General features: G+C 46.0%; 1 long non-coding RNA gene across 2 annotated transcripts; it reads left to right on the forward strand.

The window, feature by feature from the left end:
* Positions 1-894: 894 nt before the first annotated feature.
* LOC126504697 (uncharacterized) lies at positions 895-7,982 on the forward strand. Of its 2 annotated transcripts, none has more exons than XR_007592683.1 (3): positions 895-1,083; positions 2,466-6,433; positions 7,459-7,982. It is a non-coding gene; the product is annotated as an uncharacterized lncRNA (long non-coding RNA). The 2 variants fall into 2 exon arrangements; XR_007592682.1 differs by lacking the exon at positions 7,459-7,982 and having other exon boundaries at positions 898-1,083; positions 2,466-2,905; positions 6,202-7,445.
* Positions 7,983-27,076: the final 19,094 nt, after the last annotated feature.

Consider the following 27,076-nt stretch of genomic DNA (forward strand, 5'->3'; position numbering starts at 1 on the left):
CCTCTGACCCTCTTTGCCCCCTCCTTCCTGGAATCATCACGGACTCTCCCAAGTAGGCACGGCTCATCTTATGAAGATGGAGACTCTGAGAATAACATGTCACAGCTCCAAGGTCCTTCCTAGACCAGGCTCTTTGTACCTGCTACCCCTCAGATTCAAGACGTGCCCCCCGCCACACCCCCATCTCCCACATCCCCGGGCAACGAGCATGGTCCCCCTCAGTGAGGCTTCTCAGACTCCACATTTAAAGCCCCAACTGGGTCTCTACCATGTCCTATTATGATTCATGTCTTGGCGTGCATTATAATCTTTCATGGGTTTCCTGTAGTCCAGATTACCGCGACAGAGGTTGCTAGCTGGGCTGGAAACTCAACCCTCATGGTGCTGGAGGCCAGAGTCAGAGTTGAAAGAGTCAGCAGGCAAGTAGGGAGTTGACTCGGTTGATAGAGCTTGAGCCTGAGTTCGCCCTAGAACCCATGTTTGCCGTTTCAGGCTGGCATGCTCTTCATGTGAGGAAGCAGACTCCAGGCTTGCCAGCAGCCAGCAGAGCCTACTCGGTGGGTCCCAAATGAGAGAATCTCTCACATGGTGCCCAAGGAACAGCCGTGGAGGCTGTCCTCTCACCGCCACACTCATGTGTGCATGAACATGTGCGCACACAGTGCCTTCCAAAGGCCCAGGACAGACTCTTCCATTCCTTCCAGCTTCAGTGACTCGGGGTTCTGTAGCTTGTGACTCAGTCGTGTCTCTGTGTCTGCAAACAGACTTCCTCTCTTCTCTGGCCATCTTCCTTGGTGATATGTCCATTACAAGGATATTTCTCTTTGGATCATCTTGAGATTCTTCCATATAAGGTCACATACACAGGCTCTAGGGTTTGGGGGGTGGGGATACCCTACTTACTGTGCCATTAGATATTATTTTGCTCGCACAGTCCCACCCAAGCTCAAACATGAAGCCCGTCGAGACAGACAGTGGGTCTGTCTCATCTGCTTCCGAGGACCTGAAATAGTGGAGTCTGCATGCCAGACATTGTCGGGACCAAACTAAAATCCAAGCGCCAGAAATCTCAGCGAGTTAGCAGTAAGTCGCACTGTGCTGGCTCTGGCTCTCATGTATTTTCTTTGTCTTTGCTCCCCACTGGTATGGGATTGTGTGGCTAGAATCTTCTAATTCCTCCGAGCTAGAAATAGGCTGTTTCTCCCGCTGACTTTCTCTCCCCTCCCTTCTCTCTCTTGTTCCCTCCCTCTTCTTTCTTCCTTTCCCTTCTGTCTTAGGGCTTCTATTGCTGTGGCAAAACACAGTCACCAAAAAGCTATTTGGGGAGGAAAGGGTGTGCTTCATTTTATACTTCCAGATCACAGTCTGTCCCTGAGGGAAGTCAGGACAGGAACTCAAGCAGAGCAGGACCCTGGAGGCAGGAGCTGATGCACAGGCCATGGAGGGGAGCTGCTTACAGACTTGCTCTCCTTTGGCTCGCTCAGCCTGCTTTCTTATAGCACCGAGGACCACAGCTCAGAGATGGTATTGTCCACTGTGAGCTAGGCCCTCCACACCAACCACCAGCCAAAACGATGCAGCCCAGGCCTGTCTGTTGGGGCATTTTCTCAGCTGAGATTCCCTCTTTCTTCCCAGATGACTAGCTTGTTGGCAAGTTGACATAAAACTATTCAACACACTTACCTTCCTTCCCCCTTCTCTCTCTCTCCCTCCCTTCCTCTCTTCCTCCCTCCCTTCCTCCCACCTTCCCTCCCTCTCTCCCACTTTTTTTCTCTTTCTCCTTCCCTCCCTTTCTTCCTGGTATTTCTTTAAAGCCATGCCTCTCTGTGCTGCCCAGGCTGACCCTGAGTTCAGTCTGTGACCTGCCTGTCCCACTCTCCTACAGTGCTGTGTATCAGCATGCCCTATAGTTGGTGCCTGTTTTCTTTTAAAGGGTTAGAGACCCCAACTTTAGCAAAATGATAAAGTAACATTGTGCAGCCTAAATACAGTCATAACAGTTTTGCAAAGCCCTCATTATTTTCCCCCTGCAAATGGAATCCGGCTTGACTTATTAGGTTGTGCATAGTAGGGCACTAGGTGCATCTGGAGCGTTAAGTTTTTCCTTTCAAGCCAGTGCACACCAGAAGACTAATACTCAGAGACTTGAGCATCTGAGGCTGAATTTAACACTATTTAAAGAAAGAAAACCTTAGCCAGGGGACATAACTGTTAACATGGTGATTTGTAAAACCCCGGATTTCTAATAAGGTCTGACTGTTTCAAGGAAAACATATTTTGTTTCTAGGTAACATTTCAAGTCTTATTATGAACAAACACTACAAAATTGACTTGTAATGGGCAATACTGTAATGTCACAAGGCATTATTTAATGCCTAATGTGACTGAAAGCATTAATTGCTAGGAGCCATATCCTGTCCAAGCAGAACATGAACACACATTCTGTACCTCGTCTCTTACTGTAGGTTTCCGGATGAACTCGAGTGTAACGAAAGGCACTTGGAGAAGCTGCGCTGTCTGTGGCTTTTCTTCACCTGCTGGGATTATGCGCTTGGTCTCTTGTTAGCAAGCACAGGAGTCGCACCTGCTCAGAAGTGCACGGTAACAAGAGCCGCATGGGGCTCAGCTACCCTGTCTTGTGAAGCAGCGAACGGCCAGCGATTTCTTTGGAAGACTCTGGGTTTTTCTAGTCACCTTTATAATAACAGCCTAGCTACTTCCACGAACATGCAATTGAGAGTTGGCTCTGTCTGCAGCCTTGAAATGAGTTTGGAGTGCTAGGATTGCCCACTGAAAGCCAGTGAGTGGCCTTGGCTCATGCTGGAAAGCGTGTGTCAGCACGCTTCCTGGAATTTACCCAATCTTGGGGCTATTTCCGAAGAAACTATCTGGGCTCTCAATTTTGGTGAGTTCCAGGGGATTCGCTAGGTCAAATGCGTCTCATCATCCCTTATTTCTTATTCATCATTGTAATTTTCCTCACATAAAGTAGAAAATGATGTCTGGTTCACTACAGAAATATGGAAGAGAAATATAACCGTCGTATATTTTTCTGCCTTGAAGGAGTGTAATGGACACATACAGCATTTTAGTTCCCCTGAAGAAAATGCTGCTTGTTGTCTACCAGGTACCAGGGAAAGGAAATCCTGCTGCCAAACCATGGTGAGCAGGGACTGTGATCACCGTGTAACTGTTGTCCCCATTTCGCAAATTAGGGAATCACAAAGGGGAGTGGTGCCTCGAGTCTCACAGCTCATTAAAGAGGTGACTGCTAAGTGCCCATGTTGGGACACTTTTTCCAACAGCTCTCCAAATCCTGAGCCACTTTTTCTGCTCGCTCTGGGTTGAGACAGGTCCACTCCATTTTTGCTCTGGTCTGGAGAAGCCCAGGGGCCAAAGGGATTTTGTTAACTCGGGGTCAATACTGCTCTTTGAGGCCCCATTCCAAGTCTCCACAGGACTCAGAATTCATGCCCGGATGACCTCAGAGCACTTCCCAAGTAGAGCTTCCAAACAATGGGCAGAATTAGCCAGCAGGGTCTCCTCCCAGGCTGCTGTGGTTCTCTTGTGCCCTCCTAAAATTCATACATCGAAACTGAAGACCTAATATGATGTTATTAAATGCTCTGTAGAGGATGGTTAAGTCAAAGGATCGATGCCTGTAGAGACAAGGTAAAAGGGAACCAGCCAGTCACCTTTGACCACCAACTCTTATGATGTGAGGACACTTGATACCGCTGTGGAAGCAGAAGACCCATCGATAGCATAGCAGCCAGTGCCTTGGTCCTGGGTTTCTCAGCCTCCAGAACACTGAGAATTCTTTATAAATGATCCAGATTATGTATCTTGTGATAAAAGAACAAGCAAGCACAGCCTACACGATGCTGTTGATAGGAAGAGTCATGGTGGAGCTACTGATAGCCTGCTTCTTCATTTTTGTTCCCATCCTGTTGATCGTACGTGTTGAGAGGGGGGGGGTGTCTGTCACGACACTAGGACAGTCAGGACTGTTACTTAGAACATGCTGTTTTCCTGCATAAGAGGCAGATTCAGGATATAAGTCCAGGTCTTGCTAAGGGTTCCCTTAGCCATTGTACCGCATCAACTCTGACCTAAGACCCTCTCAATGAAAGACACTACAGTCACTGTTTACAAACTGGTGGCAGAGCATGGTGCGGTGTAGAAACTCAGGACCACTGTGATGAGCTGAAGAGTCGGTGTGACAGAAAGATGGGTGCAGGGCTAGGGAGACGGCTCAATCATTAAAGGGTTTGCCTCAGGAACACAAGAACCTGAATCCAAACCTTTCAAAACTGCCTGGTGATGGATATGGGCATGTGTCTTCGTTACTGTTCTATTGCTGTGAAGAGACACCATGACTAAGGCAACGTATAGAAGAGAACCTTTAATTGGGGGCTTGCTTAGGAGGATTAGTCCATGATCATCATAATGGGGAACATGGCAGCAGGCAGGCAAGCGTGGTGGAGAAGTAGCAAGAGCTTTACATCATGATCCGCAGGCAGCAGGCAGAAGGAGAAACAGTGTGCCTGGTGTGGGTATTTTAACCTTCAATGACCACTCCGAGTGATATATCTCTTAAGTTGCCACAAATAGTTCCCCTTCCTGGTGACTAAGTATTCAAATATGTAAGCCAATAGGAGCCATTCTCATTCAGAGCACCACACTTAGTAACCCCAGCCCAGAGAGGCAGACACAGGTGGATCCCTGAGACTCACTAGCCAGGCACACAATGAGTGAGCCCCAGGCTAATGAGAGACTGCCCCAAAGGAGTTAGATGACATTCCCGCAATGATGATCAGGGTTGTCTTTGGGCCTCCACATGATCACTCACATACTCAAGTGCAAACCCACACATGAACATAGATACGTCTCCCATGCAAACGTATATACACATAGATTTAAAGAGAAAGAAGAGTCCAAAGTCCTAAATGGACTCAAGTTTCAGCTCTGCCAGCCAAAAGATCTATGGTCTCTACAGGTGGTCACCTTTCTTTTTAGTCTATCCTGGCTGTACAGTGGAGTAAGAATACCCACCCCTGGGAGTGGTTGTGTAGCGTGAGGAGACAACGTGAGAGGGAGACCGTCCAGGAATGAAGCGATGCACCGATACCAGAGTTTCCTCCAAGGGGCCGCGTGAGTAGGTCCAGAGCCAGAAGTCAGGGAGATCAATGCCTGGACACTCCAGTTTGCTGGGAAATAGTTCTCCGTGTTTTAGAATTATTATATGAAGTATTTTTTAAAACCTTAACATTGAGCTAGGCAAAACAAAGTAGCCTTAACGACAAAGGACTAGCATGTGGTCTTGTGTATATCATGCATGGCAAGGGCATTCCAGAACTAGTCTAGGTAGCAGGGCTTTGGCACTCAATTCCACAGCCAACTAAGAGTCTTTATTTGCTTCAAAAGCATTCAGGAATCCAACTGTGACAGTGTTGACGGGTTTCTGCCCTACCTGGTCCCACAGCCGTTCAGTCCCAAAGAAATCATTAGAGACCTTCTTTTCCAGCTATATGAAAAAGAAAGGTGATTTTTTTCCCCCAGTATTATAGTTCACATTGACAAAAACAAAAATAAGTGAATGAAAACATCAGGTGTTTGTTTACTGGAAAAAGCCAAGGACATATGAGTCAAATTAGATTAATGAAGCCAAACCATGGGGAAATAGGTAACCTAGCTGGTAAGATACTGGCAAAGAAGTAAGCAATTTCATTGGCTATAGAGAAGCTAACAGAGCAGCTGGCCTGCAGGCAGCGCATGCCATTATGTGGAAATGGCCCCCTTCATGGCCCTGGGTTTGCTCAAGGTTGAGGGCTGTGTGGATAGAGCGAATATCAGTGGCTAGGTTGAGAGAGGGAGTTTTGAGTGTGGTGGTTTCACAGAGGCAAATGGCTTCTGTCTGCAGACTTCACTATCCACGTCTCATAAAAGGGTTAGAATGGTGCTTCCCTCGCTGCATAGCTGTCAGCTGTTCTCTACGATAAAGCGTGTAAAATACTTGGCTACAGGACTGACCCTTGGAGGTATTCCACTATGACTTTAGATGACTCTGCTATAAAACCATTTAAGGAATTGACAGCCATTTTAAGGGCAGAAATATATGCTAAGAAATTAAAAAGAAAAAAATGCACAGGGAACAACTTAAACTTTATTTTATGACATAAATTCCATGTATGCTGTTAGGCAATCCACACTATGCTGAACACATCAGTTTCTGGAGATTGTTCCTGAAGTCTTCTGGAAGGTTCCCTGGCTTTGCTGGATTCATGAAGACATGGACTGCAGAACCCGTGGCGCATGCCAGAGGGTCAAACTGTGCTAATTTAGGGTGGCCTAAGAAGAAACCATCAGTGAGGTCATGGTGATCTACTGAAGGCATCTCCTCGGTGGATTTAGGAGGAAACACAGCCAGTCGGTAATACACACTGGAGCGACCCACTTTCTCTGCAAAGTAGGAATAATTGATCGCTGATATGGAAGGGCCCAGCACAGTAGGGTGGTGATATCCTTAAACAGATGATACTGGGCTATGTAAAAAGCAAGCTGAGAACAAGGGCTGCATCTCACTCGGTTATTTTGCTTGTTAACAAGAAATGAAATGACACTTGACACAGTGCTTGGAGGACCGAATCCCAAATAGAGAAGGGATTTAGCATAAAGTTCCACCTCTCACAGAGGACCTTCCGGCAACCCTCAGCTGCTAAGAAAGGGAGAGTCAGTTTTCTCTAAGGATGTGGCCCTTGATAAGCTGACCACGTTCCAGTGCAAGGCCACACATCCAGGATATTTGGCAGCACAAATTGGCCCATCTAGAGGGGAAGAAAGACACAAGGTTGGTTGGGAAGGGAAGGGGAGATGAAGTTGGCAAGAAGAGGAAGAAGAGGGAACATTATAATTGAGCAAAATTCTCGAAGAACTAAAAACAAACCAACAGACAAGGTCAAACAGAGTGGGAAGGGAAAGGTCAAGGTCAAACAGAATAGGCAGGAGAAGCACCCTGCTAAGTTACAGCCCCTCCCCACGTCTGCTGAAGACCCATTGCTATTGGGATTTAAATATTTTCTTACTGCCCTTTCTTGCAGAGAACGAATGTGGAGCTCTCTGCAAGGAATAGTGATGGCTTGTAGACAGGTTTCACCCTAAAATTGTTCACTAGAAGTCGAGGAACAAAAAACAACTTAATTTCAGAATGGGCCCTATGAGGGGCTTGTCACCGTTGTTACCCGCCAGAGAAACACTGGGTACCTTTTACTTTCCCTCATGGAAAGCTGTCCAATGATAAAGACCCTTACAGAATGGTTGTTCTGTACCATCCTGGGTGACCTCATTTGTTGCATAAGAGAATAGAGTATGTCCAGATAGAAAGAAACTTTGAAAGGATGAACAGCAAACTGTTTTCAGTGACATCTAAGATTCACAAATACTTTCTTTTTCTTTCAGCTTGTATGAATGTCTCCAACTGAACACAATTTGCTTTTGAAAGAAGAAAATGTTTTAAAATGACTGAATGTAAAAAAAAAAGAATAAAAGAAGATTCAAAGATCTAAATGAGGCTCTTTGGTCTTGTCCCTGGCTGTCCTCCTCTGTGTTCCTTCCTCAGGAACACCATGTCATGGTCTGTTCAAGTGCTCTAAAAAAGCATCATAGCCTGGATGGATTATAAACACAGAAGTTCATTTCATACAGTCCTGACATCCAGGGCATCTAAGATCAAGATGCTAACTGACTGGGGTCTGGCGACAGTCCACTTACTGCTTCACAGACAGCTTTAAAGTGTGCGCAGGGCAAAAGCAAAGGCATTCTCCAGGGTCTAGGTCATAAGAGCATTAATTCAATCCATGTAACTCTGCCCTTGTCACCTAATCGGCTCCATGGGCCCCATCTAGAGTCCCTCATCCTGAAGATGAAGTTTCAATGCAGGCATCCAAGATGACACAAACATCCATGGCATTGCACAGGGAAAAGCTAACTGGGAACCTTTCCTTGTGCTCAGTCTCCAAGGTCCACTGAGAATCAGATCCCCTCTTCGCTTCCAGAGCCCTCCGTGGCTTGTGTGTGTGTGTGTGTGTGTGTGTGTGTGTGTGTGTGTGTGCGTGCTGAGCCACATTTCTCTCTCTTTTAGAGAGCGGAGAGCAGAGAAACAGTAGCTCTTCCCTCCAGGACAGAAATATTTCATGAGCTCCTTGTTTGCGTGTGAGCGCAGCTGGGATGCTCTTAAATAATTGAGACATGCCAGATTTCAACACAGCAACTACTGAGTACCGGGGTAGGGCAAGCCTGTGTTCCCTGCCTTCTTGTCTCTTTGGTTTTCCAAAGAACCCTGCAAGGCAGCATTTGCTCCCCTCTCCCCTACACACACACACACACACACACACACACACACTTTACAGGGAAGGAAAAAAAGCAGAAGGATTTGCATTCAGTAGTGCTGGACTTGGCCCCAAACTCTGGGCTCTCTCGATGCAAATTCACAGTCCCTCCTGCCATCTTAGATAGTTAAACAACAACAACAAAATTCTGCATCTAAGGTCAGTGAATGGACTACATTAAAAAAATGTTTTTTAATTATTTGAGAAGTTCGTTCAATATATTCTGATAATCGCTCAACTAATCTACCCGACTCCTCTCATATCCACCCATCTCCCTAGCTCCACTGTGTGTGTGTTAGTGTGTGTGCACGCGTTCGCATGCACGTGTGAGTGTTCAGTGTGGTCAACCTACCAGGAGCCATAAACCATACATCTCAGTCACTTCTGTGACTTGAGAGCGGTGTCATCACCTTAAACCACATACAGCATGTTCAAAACATCACACCCAGGCTGACTGGATTGGTGGTCACGGCAGTCTTCCAGGGAGAGCTGCTTTTCTTTTTGTTAAAGTTTCTATAGGTAAGGGTACTTTTCAAAGTCAAGTAGTTGTTAACGCCTCACGGATAAAGCCTTTCTATAGGCTACTACCTTTCCCTTGGCCCAATGTTAGCGCAGTCCCTTTGGTTGCAGAAGAAAGCCATGCTTTTCCCTCCTATTCTTACCTCCTTCTTTCCCATGCATTTTCTCTCCATCTTCCACATCCCCAGCACGTCCTTGATGAGGAAGAGGAAAAGGCAAACGAGCTGGAAAGTGAAGGCCCTTCTACATACACTGTCGATCTCAAGCAAAAAATCACTGATTCAATCCCAGTGTGGATGTGATAAACTCAATTGTATCAAATGTGATAAAGTCAGGCTAAGTCCAGGGGTTCTGCCAGGTCAAAACAAGGCAGCCTACTTAATCTTGGGAAACAGGGATAGTTTTCAGAGATGTGATGGCTTAAAATGAGATGTTAAAAAGATACAGGAGTCACCCAAGTGACCAACAGAAAGAAAAGCCCTCTGAGGGAACCAGCTCACACCAGAGGCCAGAGAGAGAAAAGCTCTTGGTGGAGACAGGAGAAGCTCCCATCATCTGGAACACAGGCTCCAAAGGAGACTGGGAAGGGTTTTGTAAATGAGCTTGGCCTTTATCCCAGGCAATGAGAAGGAAGTGCGTGTATGCAAGGGAGAGGCAAGATGGGGATTGTTTAGTGAAATGGTCAATCGTTTCGAATGGAACAGTGGGTTCCAGGGGAGACAATAGTGCCTGGAGAGAAAGCAGCAAGGCAACTCTTCCCTCCTGGCAAAGATGCTGGTGGCTTGAACCAGTGACCACAGATAAGATGGGAAATGGTCTGATGAACTTTTTTTTTTTTTCAGAACTTCTAGTCGCAGAATGAGGGAGAAGGCTCCTGAAACAGTAGTCTCCAGGCTTCGGCAAGGGACTGATGGCTCCATTTGTGGCAGGAGGGAATGGTGGCGATGCTTGGTGCTGGCAAGGAAGAAAAGTGAGTCGGGTGCTGAAAAGGCTGAGTTGAGGGACTGGAAGGGTCTAAGAGGTGATCTGAGTCACTGCCTCTCTCAGTTCCCATCTGTAGCCAAACCTGTCTTCTGAGCTCCAGACCTGCGCATTCGAGTGCTTCCTGGGAGAAGCTCCGGGCTGTGTGAGAAGCTCCGGGCTGTGTGAGAAGCTCTGGGCTGTGTGCTTAGTGAAATCCAGTTCAGGCAAGCCACACAGAGGTCGGGGTGGGCTGTGAGACAGACAGTGTGGTAAGTCCGCAGGGAACTGGAAGGCAAGTGCCTGTCTGGCTCCGGGAGACTCCGAGACTCGTGTGACCTGCCTGGTTTGTCCTTCAAGCCCCTAGTCTGTAACCATTGGGTGACGTGAACAGCAAACGTGGGAGGAGACACTCACTGTCTTGGTGACCCAGAGACCCAGTCTTACATAAGCTCATCCTCAGCTGGTGACTCCCTGGAATGGAACAAGCAAACGCAACCGGAAGTGCGTGACTCACTCACCGGAAGTGCGTGACTCACCCGCGCGAAGGCTAATCTTCCATGTATTCTCAAGCCTATCTCAGTACACTGTAGACAGAGGAATGCTTGAGTTGGAAGCGCCTTTGGAGTTGGGTCACCTAGGCTTTCAATCCTGATGCAATTCAGAATCTGCTGCAGAGCCTGTGAAAGGCTCAGATCCCCCACATAACTGCCAGACCTCCTGAGTAGTTTGCAAGGGGGTCCAGAAAGCCTAGCAGGCTGCAGGAGGCGATGAGAATCAGCTTCCCCTGCAGAGCAGCACACTCAGATAAGGAAACAACCCAGATGAGGAGGCAAACGGCTCAGACACTCAGATAGAAAGGTCTAGTACCTTTACCTCACACTTCTCAGTGGGACTGCTCATCACCTCACCCCATGACTCAGCCCTGCTCTGGCTTGAGGACCAAGGCGTCTCGGAGGCATTCACCGCCCAGAGTCAGATGAGAACTGCCCGCCATCCTGCTCAGACTTGTACCTGGCCCAGCAACTGTGTTCATTCTCTCCTCCAAGTTCCTATCTCCTTCAGTGAACCCATAACTCCGTTCTGCCTGAGCCTCTCAGAGGAAGCCTGCCTACATGGCATCTGGTTTGTCCCGGAGAGCATGTGCCTGTCAGGTAGTGGGAGGCCCTTGGGGAGATGGTTCCGCTACACCTTTGGGAGGAGGGCAACTATTCATGTCACTTGCTGTGACTCACAGAGAACTGGCAGTAGCCCATGGTCAGTCACCTTGTGAGCCAGGGCAGGAAGATGACAGGAAGCCCATCCATCCCCACCTCTCTCAACTAAAGACAGGTTTGGCAGTGGGAGCCCATGCAGAGCTGAGTTCTCAGGAAGCATCCCACAGGATCTGCAGAACTGTCAGCCTCCGAAGACCAAGCTGGCATTTAAGAATGAACTACTTATGGCTCTGCCCAAGTCATTAGTTTTCAATCAAGCGTGCATGGATCTTGTCATCACAGAACGATTGGAGTCCACAACGTCCAGGCAGACTAATAGTTGCTAAGTCAGCCATGTCCGGTAATTTGTCACAGTGTGCCTTGGATGGTGGGGATTTCTCCATGTGTACCTTGAACTCACAGAGATCCTCCTGCCTCTTCCCCACAAGGGCTGGAACTAGAGTTACAGACCACCACACCAGTTTAAAGTCCTCTCCTTTTGGTTTATTGTTTGCTGTTGCTGTTGTTTGTTGTGGTACTGGGAACTCTGACTCAAAGACAAAAGACAACAGGACCAGCTACTGAGACAGACTTTAGGCCAAGGCAATTTGCAGAGTTAATAGAATTTAATGGCCATTGACTGCACTGCTCTAACAGGCATTTCCTCAGGAGGTTCAGTGTGGGTCCTTGGTGGCAAAGACTCAAGCATAACCAGTTTGTGATGTGACGATATTAATAGTTGATAACCTAAGCGTGACTGCTCAACTGTACCAATTTCACCATACCCTGGTGTTTGGTGCTGGTAGAAGACAGGTTTTCTTCTCTGCTGGGTCCTACAATAATCACAGAGATGGAGAACACTTCATTACAAACAAAGAGGACTTTGTAAGAAAGCAATATGTACAGTTGTATGAGATGCTGCAATAAAGGAACCCAGCTGGGAGCGAGGCAAGTGGAGCATAGAGCTTTTGAGGTTTCAGGAAGAGGTAAGTGAAGCTGGACCACGAGATGGGATGGGAGAACGGTGATGGGTGAGCTGGGGGAGGGAGGCTGGCCCTACCCTGTGCAAACTGCACTTTCTCCTAACAGAGTGGGACTGTTCTGTGGGAGGAAGATAATGGCACAATCATGTTTGCACCTCAAGACCAGCACGCTAGGAATGGACTGGCGCAGGCAGGGTGGATGCAGAGGCAGGTCAGGAAACCACAGACTCGATGGACGGGAACAGCGGAGACTCAGTGTGGCTTCCAGGGAGATTCAAGGAGAGATGAGAAGAAAGAAATCTGGGTTTTTCTTGGCTAGCCGCCTTCCTCTGATGAAAGCCGTAGCTGACAGCAGTTATGTCACAGGAAGAGCGCATGTCCCCACAGGCTCTTTACCAGGAAGGAGCTGTGACTTAGTGGACCTGCTTCAGTCACCTGTCATTCTGCCTGGCTTTGCCTAGGTTCCGATCCCATTGTCTAGTGTAGTCAAGTTCTTCCAGAACATTATTACACAGCTAAGGGAAATGACCAAACAGATAAATAAACTTATTTGAAATGTATGGGAGCTGCTTTGCTCCCAAAAGGGATGGGAGGCAGTGAAGATGAAAACGGAACAGAATGCTTTCTGGCAATCTCATATTTAAAGCAAGCACGACCTCAAGTGCACTGTTTTTTTTTTCTTCTTCTTTGATTAGTTTCGTGTTGCTCTTGAGCATATTTTGGCTCTATTTACAGGACAAATGATCTCAGAGGTAACAAGAAAAATTTCTCAAAACTAAAGTCTAGCAAGATGCGAGATTGAGCAAACATCTAAATAAGCCTTTAGTCCGAGCTATGTTTATCTTGGTACTCGGCAATATACCAATATAAAAAATAAAAATGATATTTCTAAACCGAGTTGCCTAGCTCCAAAGAAGTGAGCAATCGTTTAGATTAGGAATATTGTGCAGACCCAGTGGGCTGCAGACTGTAGTTAGTGCAGTTTTAGTGTGCATCCAGTAAGGTCCCAGACTGGGGGAAATCAAAATAATGGAAATTATCTGCTCTGAGAGCAGAACCATTTCTCTGCAACCACATTCTCACAGGAAGTTCATTCTGGTAAATCAGTGTCAAAATGACAAGACAATCCAACATGTCTCTAGAGGCATAATATATAACAAGCAAAAAAAAATTCAAATCTGTGTTCAGAAGATTAAGGAATGGAATCTTTATTTTTACTTGAAAATTGAAAGAGTGAAAAAAATTCATTAAAACATTTTGAATGAAAACAGAAAGACCACAACATGATGCTCAATTAATAGAAAACACTATCAGCTCGAATAAATGTAGGAGACAGCCATCTGATTTTTTCCGACGCTGAGAAGCAGAATCTGTCGATAAATACAGATCCAGAGGAGAAAGCTGTGGTAGGAGGGAGAAGCGTGTACAGGAAGTACAGATGGCATTGTAACTTTCTGCTCTGTGCTCTCTGTCTTTGCTGGAGGTGTTCCCTAAGAGATGCTTCAAGGACCACACTCTGAGCTATGATTAGGAAGTGACTGGAGTCCTTAAAACGAAGCAAGCCAGGGACCTGGTCATTGTCTGGGCCCACTGAGAAGGACGAGCCTCCCCTGCCACAGCATTCAGGCTGGCCATTAAGAGGCTGCCTGACAAGCAGGTACAGACCAGGGCAGAAGGAGCAGCGGTTTAGAATCCACTGCATGCCGGGGAATTCTTATCTAGAAAGGGCAGAACTGGAGGAGGCAGAGGATTGATGGAGACTTTAGGAAGATGTTTTGGAGGGGCTGGGGAGACGGCACAGTCAATCAAGTGCTTGCTGGACAAGCCTGAGAACCCGACTTCAGATTCTCAGCACCCACATAAAAAGACAGGGTACCGTGATGTCCATCTGTAATCCCAGCACTGGGGACTTGAGGACAGGAGGAGCCCTGGCGTTTGCTGACCATTCAGTGTAGCCAGATCTGTGAGCTCTAGGTCCTTGTCTCAGAAAAAACAGTGGAAAGTGATTGTAGAAAGATACCTGATGTTGACTGCTGGCTTCTTTCTGCACATGCACACATGGATGTGCACACCTGTGAACACAGGCTGGCTTCCGCCTGCACATGCACACGCGGATGTGCACACCTGTGAACACAGGCTGGCTTCCGCCTGCACATGCACACGCGGATGTGCACACCTGTGAACACAGGCTGGCTTCCGCCTGCACATGCACACGCGGATGTGCACACCTGTGAACACAGGCTGGCTTCCGCCTGCACATGCTCACACGGATGTGCACACCTGTGAACACAGGCTGGTTTCCTCCTACACATACACACACGGATGTGCACACCTGTGAACACAAGCTGGCTTCTTCCTGCACATGCACACATGGATGTGCACACCTGTGAATACAGTCTGGCTTCCTCCTGCACATGCACACACAGATGTGTACACCTGTGAATGCAGGGACACACATCCTTCAGAAATGCTTTTGGTTTTTAAAATTCCCACAGTGTGTCTTTCTTTAAGTAAGGTACACATCCATGGACATGTTTTAAAGAAGAAACATTTTGGAGAGAAATGGGCTAAGGTGTGAACATCAGATATATGGATCTCTTAATTAACGTAGTCTCTTTGGTGTTAGTAACAATGTTCTAGTCTGTTTGTTATTGCTGTAATAATCACATAGCTGGTAGCTACCTGAGAAGGTGTTTATTTCTCCTCTCAGTTGATAGTCTGGCATGAAAGGAAGGCAGGGCAGAGACTCAAGGAAGGAATTGGAGGCAGAAATTGAAGCAAAGGCCATGGAAGAACATCGCTAACCAGCTTGTTCCTCGTGGCTTGCTCAACGTGCTTTTTAACAACACAACTCAGGACCAGTTTCCTAGACACGGCACTGCCCACAGTGGGCTGAGCCCCCTCAAATCAATCATTAATTTAAAAAAATGCCCTAAAGACTTCCCTATAGGCTAATTTAATATGAACATCTTCTCAGTTGAGGTTCTGTCTTCCCAAATGACTCCAGCTTATGTCAAGCTGACAAGAAGCAAACAAACAAAAAAAAAGCCCTAACCAGCACACACAATGCAAACACATCTTCTCATTATTCTTTCCTAACTTTTATTGCATTTTTGAAAATGAACATGTCATGCTAACAAAATTAAAAACTACTTTTGTGGGGAAAAAAAGAATTGAGAGAAGAGAGATTTGAAAAAACTCATTTACGTACATGAGCTTGAGTGGATGAAAAAAAAATCAAAGACACAATGTCTTTCGAATGACTTCATTCTTTTAAAGGCCAAAAGGCAATGGGCACTATGAAAGGGTTTAACAAGGTCCACAGGGCAGGGGTAAGGGTGGGGGTGGAGTGGAGGGGTGGGAGGTGCAGGAGTATATATATATATATAAAGCTAAGGCAGTCTGAGGTCATTTGAGCAGAGCGAATTGTTTAGCTGGGTAGTCAGGCTCGAATGCCTTTCAAATCCACCTAAGAGAGACTGTGATGTGGGATTCCCCTCTGTATGCTGTGAATAACATTCATTTTTTAATAAAGAAACTATCTTAGGCCTGTGCAGAACAGAATAGAGGTAGGTGGGAGAAACTAAACTGAATGCTGGGAGAAAGGAGGCAGAGTGAGAGAGAAGCCATGGAGCCACAACCAGAGATAGACACGTTGAAACCGTGCTGGTAGGTCACAAGCCTCATGGTAAAATATAAAATAATGGATATGGGTTAATTCTAGATGTAAGAGCTAGCTAGCAATATGCTTAAGTAATTGGCCAAGCAGTGATTTATTAATACAGCTTCTGTGTGGTTATTTCGGGAGTCTGGGCAGCTGGGAAACGAACAAGTGGCCTCCTTACAACAGAGAGGCAAGCAAGGCACAGCACAGGCACCATGACAGGTGCCAACTTCCCATGACATCAAGCCCATTACTTCTGGAATCCACTCAAAACCAGAGGACTAGGGAATAATTTAATGTAATTAGCAAATGCCTTTTGCTGGATTTCCTAAAAAAAGACACACGGCAATGGCAAGATAGATCACGGAGTCTCTTCTACATCCATCCAAATAAGGTTAAGTCTCACGAGCCTGGGAGTCCACTCTTAGATTTGACTACTGAATCTTTCTATGCAGGGCTCTGAAAATCTTGTTAATGGTGAAAGTATTCAGACCTGTCAAGTAGTAGTTTATGTTCATTTATTCAACAGAAAGTCACATAAGTATCTGTTAATGGTGAAAGTATTCAGACCTGTCAAGTAGTAGTTTATGTTCATTTATTCAACAGAAAGTCACATAAGTATCTGGAGCTAGGCTAGGTCCTAAACACAAGAAACCATAGAGCCCCATGCCCTCCTGGAGCCAGCTTGCTTAATATCAGGGAACCCTGTAACCAGACAGTGAGGTACTTTGATTGCCCAGGCCTGGGTCATGTGTCCAACCCCGAGCCAATTGCCACAGCTAAGAGCCCAGAGCTCTTTGATCACGCCTACCTGGAGCCAAGCTGATGGAGGCCTACCTGAATCAAGGCCTGGGAATAAGAGAGGTTGAATTTTTTACAGAGAGCCTGTGGTGGGAAAGAAAGGGCGATCTGCTGGCTTCAGAGGTGATACCCAGGAAGAGAAGCACCACCAGAGGGCACTGTAGAGAGCAAGTCTGGCCCTGCCATCTCTGGTTTCCTGGCTCATGGAGTAGTCTCTTCTGCTTGTGCTTAGCAACATTGTGATGCAGCCAAGGTGGAGGAAGATGCTCACCAGATGCCAACACCGTTTGGTTCAGACTGCCCAGCTACCAGAATCTTGAGTAAAAATGAGCCTCTTTTCCTTCAAATTATGAGCTTCAGTCATTTTGTTACAGCAGCCCACGTGGCCTAAACACCATCAGAGGGGTTTCCCACAAACTGAGGCTTGAGTAAGCCGGAAGTGGCAGGCTAGCTTTCCTCAGCCATGATGGATGAAGTGATTGAATAACTATCACGGCTTCCTTGGCCTCTCATGGGACAACTGACGTGTGTTACACACCAGCACATGGAGACCCAGTTAGGGCTGACCCCCAGGTGCTCTCAGCAGTGACTCTCTCACTAACTGAATCTATGCTGACTTCACTCCCTTCCCCTCCTTACCTGTCTACTCTTCTCCAGGCGTGTCCAAAGTCACCTCCCAAACGATGACTTGTCTTAAAGCCCTGCATCAAGCCTGCTTCTGGGCGGCCCTCTTGTGGACCCCTCACTTTCTACTTCTCTATAAAATTTTGCCTTTTGAGGGTGGCGCTAGACTCTGCTTCTGGGAAGAGCCAACCTAAAGCAGGTGCACCAAGACTACACGGACCAGGAGGTGGGAGGAAAACCAGAAGACTGTGGTTTCCGAGGAGCAAAGCAGAAAATCGGAGAGGAGGAGGGATGTTCCTGGAAATGCTAACACAGTGAGTCACACACCCTTGAAATAATAAGATTCCAAATGCATACTCCTCCAGAGTCTGCTTTATTCTAATAGGGCCCTTCCTGGGACAGTTCATCCTCAGCCAGACGTGGTAAGGAAAGAATTCAAATTTAAAACCTCAAAGCAAAAAGACATCAAAGACCCAAATGATTTGTGAGGCTTGAAGAAATGAGGGGTGGGGTCATAGAGAAACCAGGGCCATAGGCAGGATTGTCCAGAGTTATGTGTACTCAAAACAGGTGGCTTCGTAGAGAACGCTTCATCAACAACTATTATTAACGGCCTCTTACATTCAAGCCCCTTGCGCCATAATTCCCTAATTTCCATCTTCTGTCGCTCTGAGCAGGCCTCGTATTAGTCAGGGTTTCCTAGGGGACTGGAACTGATAGAATAAAAATGTGTGCATGTGTGTGTGTGTGTACATGCATGTGTGCATGTGTGTGCATGTGAATGTGCGTGCCTGTATGTGTGTATGCATGCATGCTAGGGGAATGGAACTGATAGAATAAAAACGTGTGTGTGTGTGTGCGTGCGTGCATGCGTGTGTGTATACGTGCATGTGTGTGTGCATGTGTGTGTGTGCATGTATAATTTATTAGAATGGCTTACAGCTGTGATCCAGCTAGTTCAACAAAGGTCCAAGGAATCCAGTAGCTGTTAAATCCTCAAGGCTGGATGTCTCATCTGGTCTTCAGTAGATGCCAGATTTCTGAAGAAATAGGTACTAATGTCAGCGGAGGACTGGTGTTGCCAGCAAAAGGGAGAACAAGCAGACGAAGAGCAAGCTTCCTTCTTCCATGTTTTTTATAAGCTGGCAGAGGTGTGGGGGACAGTGAAAGGAACGCTGTAAAAATCCCAAGTCTCGGTCCTGAGAGCCCTGTGAACCTGCTTGCCTCATAGATCCTCCCTGTGCCATGAGAGCAAGTCCAGGATAACTCGCTGAAGAATAAGACCATGTACAACAGGGTCACATCACCCCAGTGTCCCAGCCAAGCCTACAAGTGAGTCCCCCAGGATCAACAAAGGCACAAACTGTTCACAGAGGCAGGGGGAGGCAAATGGGAGGAGAAGAAAAGTGAAAGGATCAGGTGTAAAAACAGCTAAAGTCAGGGGTGAACAGTTGTGTAAGAAAAGCGAAAGGAGATGCAGGCTTCATACTCCACCATTATCAGGGAGACTCACACTGGAAGCCAGTGTTCTCACACATCCACAAGGTAAGCAAGTGCACACAACTGAGATGATAAGGCCGGGACACTGCCTTGGCAGGGGAGAGAGAAGGGACGCCAGAAGCAGACAAGATGGGCTGCTGATCACCTGCTGCTGGGTGCCTAGCTCATTAGAATTGTACGACAGATTTCAAATTACCCCCATGCTGAAGCAGTGCTGATTTTACCTAGAATGGCTTTGCCAAGCATGCAATGATACACTGAGCCAATGGCTGAATGGCCAGCATCACCACCTCTGGCAACAGAGTCCCTTTCTTTGCTATCTACACTGTAGGGAGCAAGTGCTGGGATTAGACTGAGTCCAGTTTGCTTCAGAGGGACCTTTAGCAAAGTTGCATTTCAGCTCTATTAGATGTTGTTCTCCAGACAGGGTCTCACTACATCCTCAGGTTGGCCTGGAATTCTTCACATAGCTTAAGCTGGCCTTAAACACACAATCCTCCCACTTCTGTCTTCTAAGAGCTAGGAGGGCAAGTGTGTGCCCCCTGTAGCTGTGCCCAGCTTTTTGAGGCGTATTTACATAATGAGAGAGAACTGAAGTTGGTTCCATCGAAGCAACAGCAGCCCGAGTCTCTCTCCACTTTCTGCCCAGAGTCTGGGTGGAGTCTCCTCTAGTAATATTCTCTTTCAAGCCGTCTGTTCTGCCCTCTGGTTCTCTGTCTGCCTTTGGCCTCCCTCCCACACCCTGCTGCCATTCCATTGCCAACAGAAGCAACAACTATGCCTTTGTCTGTGGTGGAGAAATGGTTCTTATCTCCCCCAGGACAAAGGTCGGTACTCATAGGAACTAACTATTATATTTTCAAAGCTTTTACCAACTTGTTTTCAATATTACCACTACTAAAAATTAAATGCATACACATAAAATGAAATAAGTGACCGTCATAAACACTCAACACTTACTGTTCCTAATTGTTTTTCTACAACTTAAAGAAGATTTATTTCTTTATTTTATGTGTGTAAGTATTCTACCTGCACGTATGCTTGTACATCACATTCAGACGTGGTGCCCACCGAGTCCAATAGAAGGTGTTTAGTCCCTTAGAACCTGCCGTATGGGTACTGGGACTGGGACTTGAACCTGTGTCCTCTGCCTCTGAAAGAGTAGTCAGTGATCTTAACCACTGAGCCAGCTCTGCAGCCCTGTTTTACTATGTTTTTTAATCTGTATATGTTCTGCATTGATTTAGATCTGTTGTTCTTGCACAGTGAGACTCTTACAAGCTGCAAAGCTCTTTCCAGCCCTTTATTGCACAAGTCAGTACTTGAACTTGGCCATGGTGGTGATAATTGACAAAAGCGTGGAAATCAGTGCTTTTGACTAACCAGTTAACTTTGCTTTACTGATTACAGCGAAACAGAAGGAAGCAGCAGGAATCTCCTATAGATCTCGGTGGCTCATACAGTCTCTGCTACAACTGCTCACCCAGGCCTATGTGAGCAGGCACGCAGAGGTCCAGTGAACGTCACCTACCAAAACAGGCACAGGCCAGAGCTGACTAGATTCATGATTTGTTGATCCCTCAGCTGAAGATACAAGAACATGCTTAAAATACAGATCAGAACGCACATCTAGTCTTTAGCATGGATGGTGTAATGTAGAAGATACTCTCCCCAGCAGTCCCATTATGTTTGTGTGGGGTGTATTTATTCATATTTGTTGAGCTCTACAATTTTCTCTGCTTCCCCCCCACCCCGTCTCTCCCCTCCCTTTCAACCCTTTCCCAAGGTCCCCATGCTCCCAATTTACTCAGGAGATCCTGTCTTTGTCTACTTCCCATGTAGATTAGATCTATTTATGTTTCTTTTAGGGGCCTCATTGCTGTCTAGGTTCTCTGAGATTGTGATTGTAGGCTGGTTTTCTTTGCTTTATGTTTAAAAAAACACTTATGAGTGAGTACATGTGATAACTGTCTTTCTGGGCCTGGGTTACCTCACTCAAATTATGTCTTCTAGCTCCATCCATTTGCCTGCAAAATTCAAGATGTTGTTATTTTTTCTGTTGTGTAGTACTCCATTGTGTAAATGTACCACATTTTCCTTATACATTCTTTGATTGAGGGGCATTTATGTTGTTTCCAGGTTCTGGCTATGACAAACAATGCTGCTATGAACTTATCTGAGCACATGTCCTGTGGCATCCATTGGATATATGCCCAAAAGTGGTATTACTAGGTCTTAAGGAAGGTTGTTTGCTAATTTTCTGAGAAATGGCCACACTGACATTGGAAGGGGGCTGTACCAGCTTGCACTCCCACCAGCAATACAGAAGTGTTCCCTTTTCCCCACAACCTCTCCAGCATAACTTTTCATCAGTGTTTTTTATCTTGGCCATTCTTACAGGTGTAAGATGGAATCTCAGAGTTGTTTTGACTTGCATTTCTTTGATGCCTAAGGATGTTGAACATTTCCATAAGTGTCTTTCAGCCATTTTAGATTCCTCTGTTGAGAGTTCTCTGTTTAGGTCTGTACTCCATTCTTTTTTATTGGATTATTTGTTCTTTTGATGTCCAATTTCTTGAGGTTTTTGTATATTTTGGAGATCAGACCTCTGTCTGATGTGGGGTTGATGAAGATCTTTTCCCATTCTGTAGGCTGTCGTTTTGTCTTGTTGACCATGTCCTTTGCTTTACAGAAGCTTTTCAGTTTTAGGAGGTCCCATTTTTTTAATTGTTTCTCTCAGTATCTGTGCTACTGGGCTTATATTTAGAAAGTGGTCTCTTGTTCCAATGTGTTCAAGTGTACTTCCCACTTTCTTTTCTATGAGGTTCAGTGTGATTGGCTTTATGTTGAGGTCTTTGATTCCTTGGACTTGAGTTTTATACATGGAGATAGATATGGGTCTATTTTCATTCTTCTACATGTTGATATCTAGTTATTCCAGCACCATTTGTTAAATATGTTTTTTTCATTTGATATATTTTTGCTTCTTTGTCAAAAATCAGATGTTCGAAGGTGTGTGGATTAATATTCGGATCTTTGATTTGGTTCCATTGGTCCTCCTGTCTTTTCTTATGCCAATACCAGGCTGTTTTCAGTACTGTAGCTCTGTAGTAGAGTTTGAAGTCAGGGATTGGGATGCCTCCAGAAGTTCTTTTATTGTACAGGATTGTTTTGGCTATCCTGGGTTTTTTGCTTTTCCATATGAAGTTGAGTACCGTTCTTTCAAGGTCTCTGAAAAATTTTGCTGGGATTTTGATGGACATTGCATTGAATCTGTATATTGCTTTGGTAAGATTGCCATTTTTACTATGTTAATTCTACCTACACAAGAGCATGGATGATCTTTCCAGTTTCTGGTATCTTCTTCAATTTCTTTTTTCAAAGATTTAAAGCTCTTGTCATATAAGTTTTCCACTTGTTTGGTTAGAGTTACTCTGAGATATTTCATGCTATTTGTGGCTATTGTGAAGGGAGAGTGATGTTTCTCTGATTTCTTTCTCAGTCCATTTATCATCTGTGTACAGGAGGGCTACTGATTTTTTTTTTTTTAGTTAATCTTGTATCCTGCTACATTACTGAAAGTGTTTATGAGTTGTAGAAGTTCCTTGGTAGAATTGTTGGGGTCACTTATGTAAACTATCATATCCTCAGCAAATAGTGAGAGTTTGACTTCTTCTTTTCTGACTTGTATCCCCCTTGATCTCCTTTTGTTGTCTTACTGCTCCAGCTAGGACCTCACAAACTATATTGAATAGATATGGCAAGAGCGGACAACCTTGTCTTGTTCCTGATTTCAGTGGAATCGAAGGGAGTTTCTCTCCATTTAGTTTGATGTTGGTTGTTGGCTTGCTGTATATAGCCTTAATTATGTTTAGGTATGTTCCTTTTATCCCTGCTCTCTCCAAGACCTTTATCATGAAGGGATGTTGTATTTTGTCGAAAGTGTTTTTGGCATCTAATGAGATGATCATGTGGTTTTTATTTTTCAGTTTGTTTATATGGTGGATTATGTTGACAGATTTTCATATGTTGAATCATTCCTGCATCTCTGGGATGAAGCCGACTTGATCATTGTGGATGATGGTTCTGATGTGTTCTTGCGAGTTTTTAGCATCAATGTTCATGAGTGAGATTGGTCTGTAATTCTATTTCTTAGCAATATCTTTATTTGGTTTGGCTATCAGGGTAATTGTAGCCTCATAAAAAATTGTTCCTTGTGTTTCTATTGTGTAGAACAATTTGAGGAGTGATGTGGGAGTGTCATATTAATCTGTTGATTTCATTGGCTGAGCAATAAAGAAACTGCTGGCTCTGATAGGTTAAAAGATAGATGGGAGGAGGAAACAGAATAGAATGCTGGGCGGAAGAGGAAGTGAGGTCAGACTCTGCACTGCTTCCAGAGGGACCGGACAGACCCGACAGCTCTGCTGGAGCAGAGACGCCATGCTCAGCTCTCCCAGGCAACTCCAACCCACGATGGACTTAGGCTAGAATCTTCCCGGTAAGCGCACCTTGGGGTGCTTACACACATCATTAGAAATGGGCTAGTCCAGGTGCGAGAATTAGCCTGTAAGGGCTAGAGTTCATGGGCCAAGCAGTTAAATGAATACAGTTTGTGTGTTGTTATTTTGGGCATGAGCTAGCCAAGTGGCCGGGGTGTTGGGGACGCAGCCCCGCCGCCGCTCTTATTTCAACAGAGGAGTATTGGTATTAGTTCTTCTTTGAAAATCTTGTAGAATTCTGAGCTGAAACCATCTGGTCCTAGGCTTTTTTTTTTTGGGGGGGGGAGACTTTTGATGACTGTTTCTATTTTTTCAGCAGTTATAGATCTGTTTAATTTGCTTATATGGTCTTGATTTAATTTTAGTAAGTGATATTTATCTAGAAAGTTGTCCATTTCCTTTAAGTTTTTCAATTTTGTGGAGTACAGGTTTTCAAAAGATGACCTGATGATTCTCTGGATTTCGACCATGTTTGTTGTTTTGTCCCCCTTTTCATTTCTGAGTTTGGTAATTTGGGTATTCTCTCTCAGCTTTTTGGTTAGTTTGGATAAAGGTTTGTCTATTTTGTTGATTTTTCTAGAAAAACAAACTTTTTGTCTCATGGATTCTTTGTATTGTTTTCTTTGTTTCTATTTGGTTGATTTCAGCTCTCAATTTGATTATTTCCTTCTGTCTAGTTCTTTTGGGTAAGAACTTTATGTTCTAAAGTTTTCAAATTTTCTGTTAATTCACTAGTGTGGGATTTTCCCAGCTTCTTTATGTAGGCATGTGTGTGTGTGTGTGTGTGTGTGTGTGTTTTGTGTTTATGTACAGGTGACCTTATGAAGGCCAGAAGGCAACCTGATAGCATTGGCGGTCCCTCCTCAGATGCTTTTCACCTTTTGTGTTGTTTAGCAAATCTCTCAGTGGCCTGGAATCTGACAGTTAAGATGGGCCAACTGCTGGGCTGGAGAGAGAAAGCTCAGCTGTTAAGAGCCATAGCTGCCCTTGCAGAGCAGCCAGGTCTAATTCCCTGCACCCTTGTAGCAATTCATAATCTTCTGCAACTCCAGTCCCAGGGAATCCAATGCCCTCTTCTGCCTTCTGCAGGCACCAGGAATGTACGTGGTGCACATGCATGCAGGTAAAACACTCATACACACAAAAATAAAATACATTTAAAAATTGTTTTGAAGAGGGGCTGGCTGGCCAGCGAACCTCATAGACCCACCTGTCTGCTTCCCCAGCATGTACCACACACTTGGCTCTTTCTACACCGGTTCTGAGGAGAGAGCTCAGGTCTTCATGTTTTCAAAGCAAGCACTTTACCAATGGGGCTGTCTCCCTGGCTCTTAAAAACTTAGGTTTTAAAGCCCACCACACAGTTTTCATTCATCAACACAAAGAAAAATCCCAACCAACATTCCATTCCAGAAGTGCGTCGTGTGTCAACGGCAGCATACGGTTGGCTAAAGGTAGAAGAATTCAGCCCAAATTCCTAACAGTGTTCTCTGCAAACCAATTAGCTGTATGGAATTTACAATACACAGGATTGTAGGTTTCATTACCATTTGCGAACCGTGTGCCAAGCGCCTTTTGTTATTAGTGAAATCCATATTGACTGCATGCATGTACATGGATGCTGGCTGTTCAAAATATTTCCCCGAGCACCACTCCTCGGGAGGCACCTGCGCTTGGTGCAGAATAGTAGATGCAAATGGATTTGGGAAAAGGGCATTGTTGCCAAATTCCCAAGCCAAGTGTATCTAAATCTCCTGCTAGGCCGGCTGGGGGTTGGTGCAGGGAAAGGGGGGGAGGGAGGAGGAAAGCTCAAGACATCTCCATTGCCTAGATGAGAAAATCGAGGCTGCGCTTGAATCGTATCACTAGTTATTGATGGCAAGAAATTCCAGGCCAGTTTGTTCAGCTGAAGAGGTGGGTCATCCTCTGGGCTGCCTCATCCAAAACAGCACATTTGGTGCAGAAAAACATCTGTAACCAGTACGTGTGTGTGTGTGTGGGGGGGGGGGTGATCATGAAACATCATTTGAAAGTGGGAGAAACTGCAGAGTTGATGACTAGGGTAAGGCCAGGCAGGCCTGAGAGAATGGGAAGCTGGAAGGGGGTGCGCGTGCACACACACACACACACACACACCACACACATATTGGTTACAGATGTCACTGAGAAGACACCTGGACAATGCGGGGGGGGGGGCTTTCCGAGTCAGAGCTGTGACAGCAAGCACACCAAGGGCTGTTTGTCTTGAATTGTGAGTATGAGCCTGTAGAGAAGTCAGCTAGGTGGTTTGGGATGGAGATGAGGAGCGCATCCCAGAGGGGTGCAGCGCCCCAGCTGAGAGTGGTGCCAGGCGGCTGTGAGGCACACCGTCTGTATGCACACTGTAATCACAGGGCTGGAGAAACGCCTCTGGGTAAGAGCCTCTGCTGTCTACGCTGGAGGTCCTGAGTTCAGATCCCAGCACCCACCTAAAGAGCCAGGCATGGCCATGAGAATGCTGTGTGAGGTGGAGACAGAAGGATTACTGAAGCTTGCTGGCCACCAAGGGAGCCCCAGATTTAGTGAGAGATACTGTCTCAAAGGAATAAGGCGGGGGGATGAGAGACCAAGACATTGCTGTGTCTGTCTTGGTCTCTACAGGCTCGCAGGCCTGTGCATATGCATATAACCACACATAAGGAAGAAGGGATGGGAGAGAGGGAGCGGGGTAAGGAGAGAAGGAGGGAGGGAAAAAGGAAGGGACGGGGGGGGGAGAGGAAAGCAAGGAAGGAAGGAATGGGGAGGGAGAAGGAAGGGAAGGAAAGAAGGGAGGAGGAAGATGGAGAAAGGCAAGGTGGGAGGGAGAGAGGGAGGGAAAGAAGGAGGAAGAGAGGGAGGAGGTGAAAATGTGGTGGCTTAGTTTCTAGAAGGCATTAACAAGCAGAACTAGAGAACAGGGCAGCCAGCCTTTGATGGTCAAATGGCTTTGACTGAGGAATAGGCATCCCTGGAACCTGGATTGTTCCTTATCATTCATGCATCTGAATAGGAGAAACTGAGTCTCTGTCTCCCCTAAGACTTTCCCGGTGTCAAGTGATAGAAAGTTGGCTTTAAAAGCTTAAGGAGGAAGGGGAGGCCCCTGACTTTAGAACATGCTCAAGCGCAGTGCCAAGGTCACTAAGGATTGAAGTCCTGATTCCTCTCTAGTTCTCCATTCCATTGCCCCCAGTGGCTTCCAGTTGAAGTAGCCAGGAGTCTCAATAGAAGTCAGTGAGGTCTTTGTAGCTCCACACTCCTGCAGGAGAGCAGAGCTCTGGGATGCCCTCTTCTGAATGAAGTTCTCATTTTGCTCACCTCTCATCACGTGTCCAGCTTTGGTCCAATCAGAGAGGTCAAGTAGATGGGTCTAGCACTGTGTAGGCCTGGGAGACACTGAATTAGCAGCCTTGTCCGGCTCACGTGAGGAGAAGAGGCACTGACCACCCAATATGAGGGTGTGATTTTTACCAAATGGTTGCTGGAAAACAAAACCAAAACCAAAACCAAAAAAGCTATAGTGCCTTAATTACTAGGATTTTCCAGAGAGTTCTTAGCTCTAGAACAACTGCTGGCACTTGCCTGGACAAAGTCCTTGTCATCTGCCCCGAAGGACAGGAACGATGGAGAAGGAACAGTCATGGGGGGAACACTTGTGTATGAAGCTGTACTTAGTAACCACGTTTGAAGCTGTACTTAGTAACCACGTTGCTGCTCCAGTTCTGGCAACTCTTTCACCCTCATCTCCCAGAGGAAGGAACAACGATCAGGACAGTCAAGCAGTTTTCTCAAACACACAGCTGACACCTGCTAGAGGTGGCAGAGGCCCGGGTCTCCATCCTTCGGCAATAAGGAAAAGGCTTGCTTCTGTTCCCTTCTCTTCATGGGCTGTAGTATTAAAACCTTACTCAAATACTTAGTTTGT

This window comes from Alexandromys fortis, unplaced genomic scaffold, assembly GCF_014885135.2.
Source record: "Alexandromys fortis isolate MF-2015 unplaced genomic scaffold, M_Fortis_MF-2015_v1.1 scaffold_12, whole genome shotgun sequence".
NCBI lineage: Eukaryota > Metazoa > Chordata > Mammalia > Rodentia > Cricetidae > Alexandromys > Alexandromys fortis.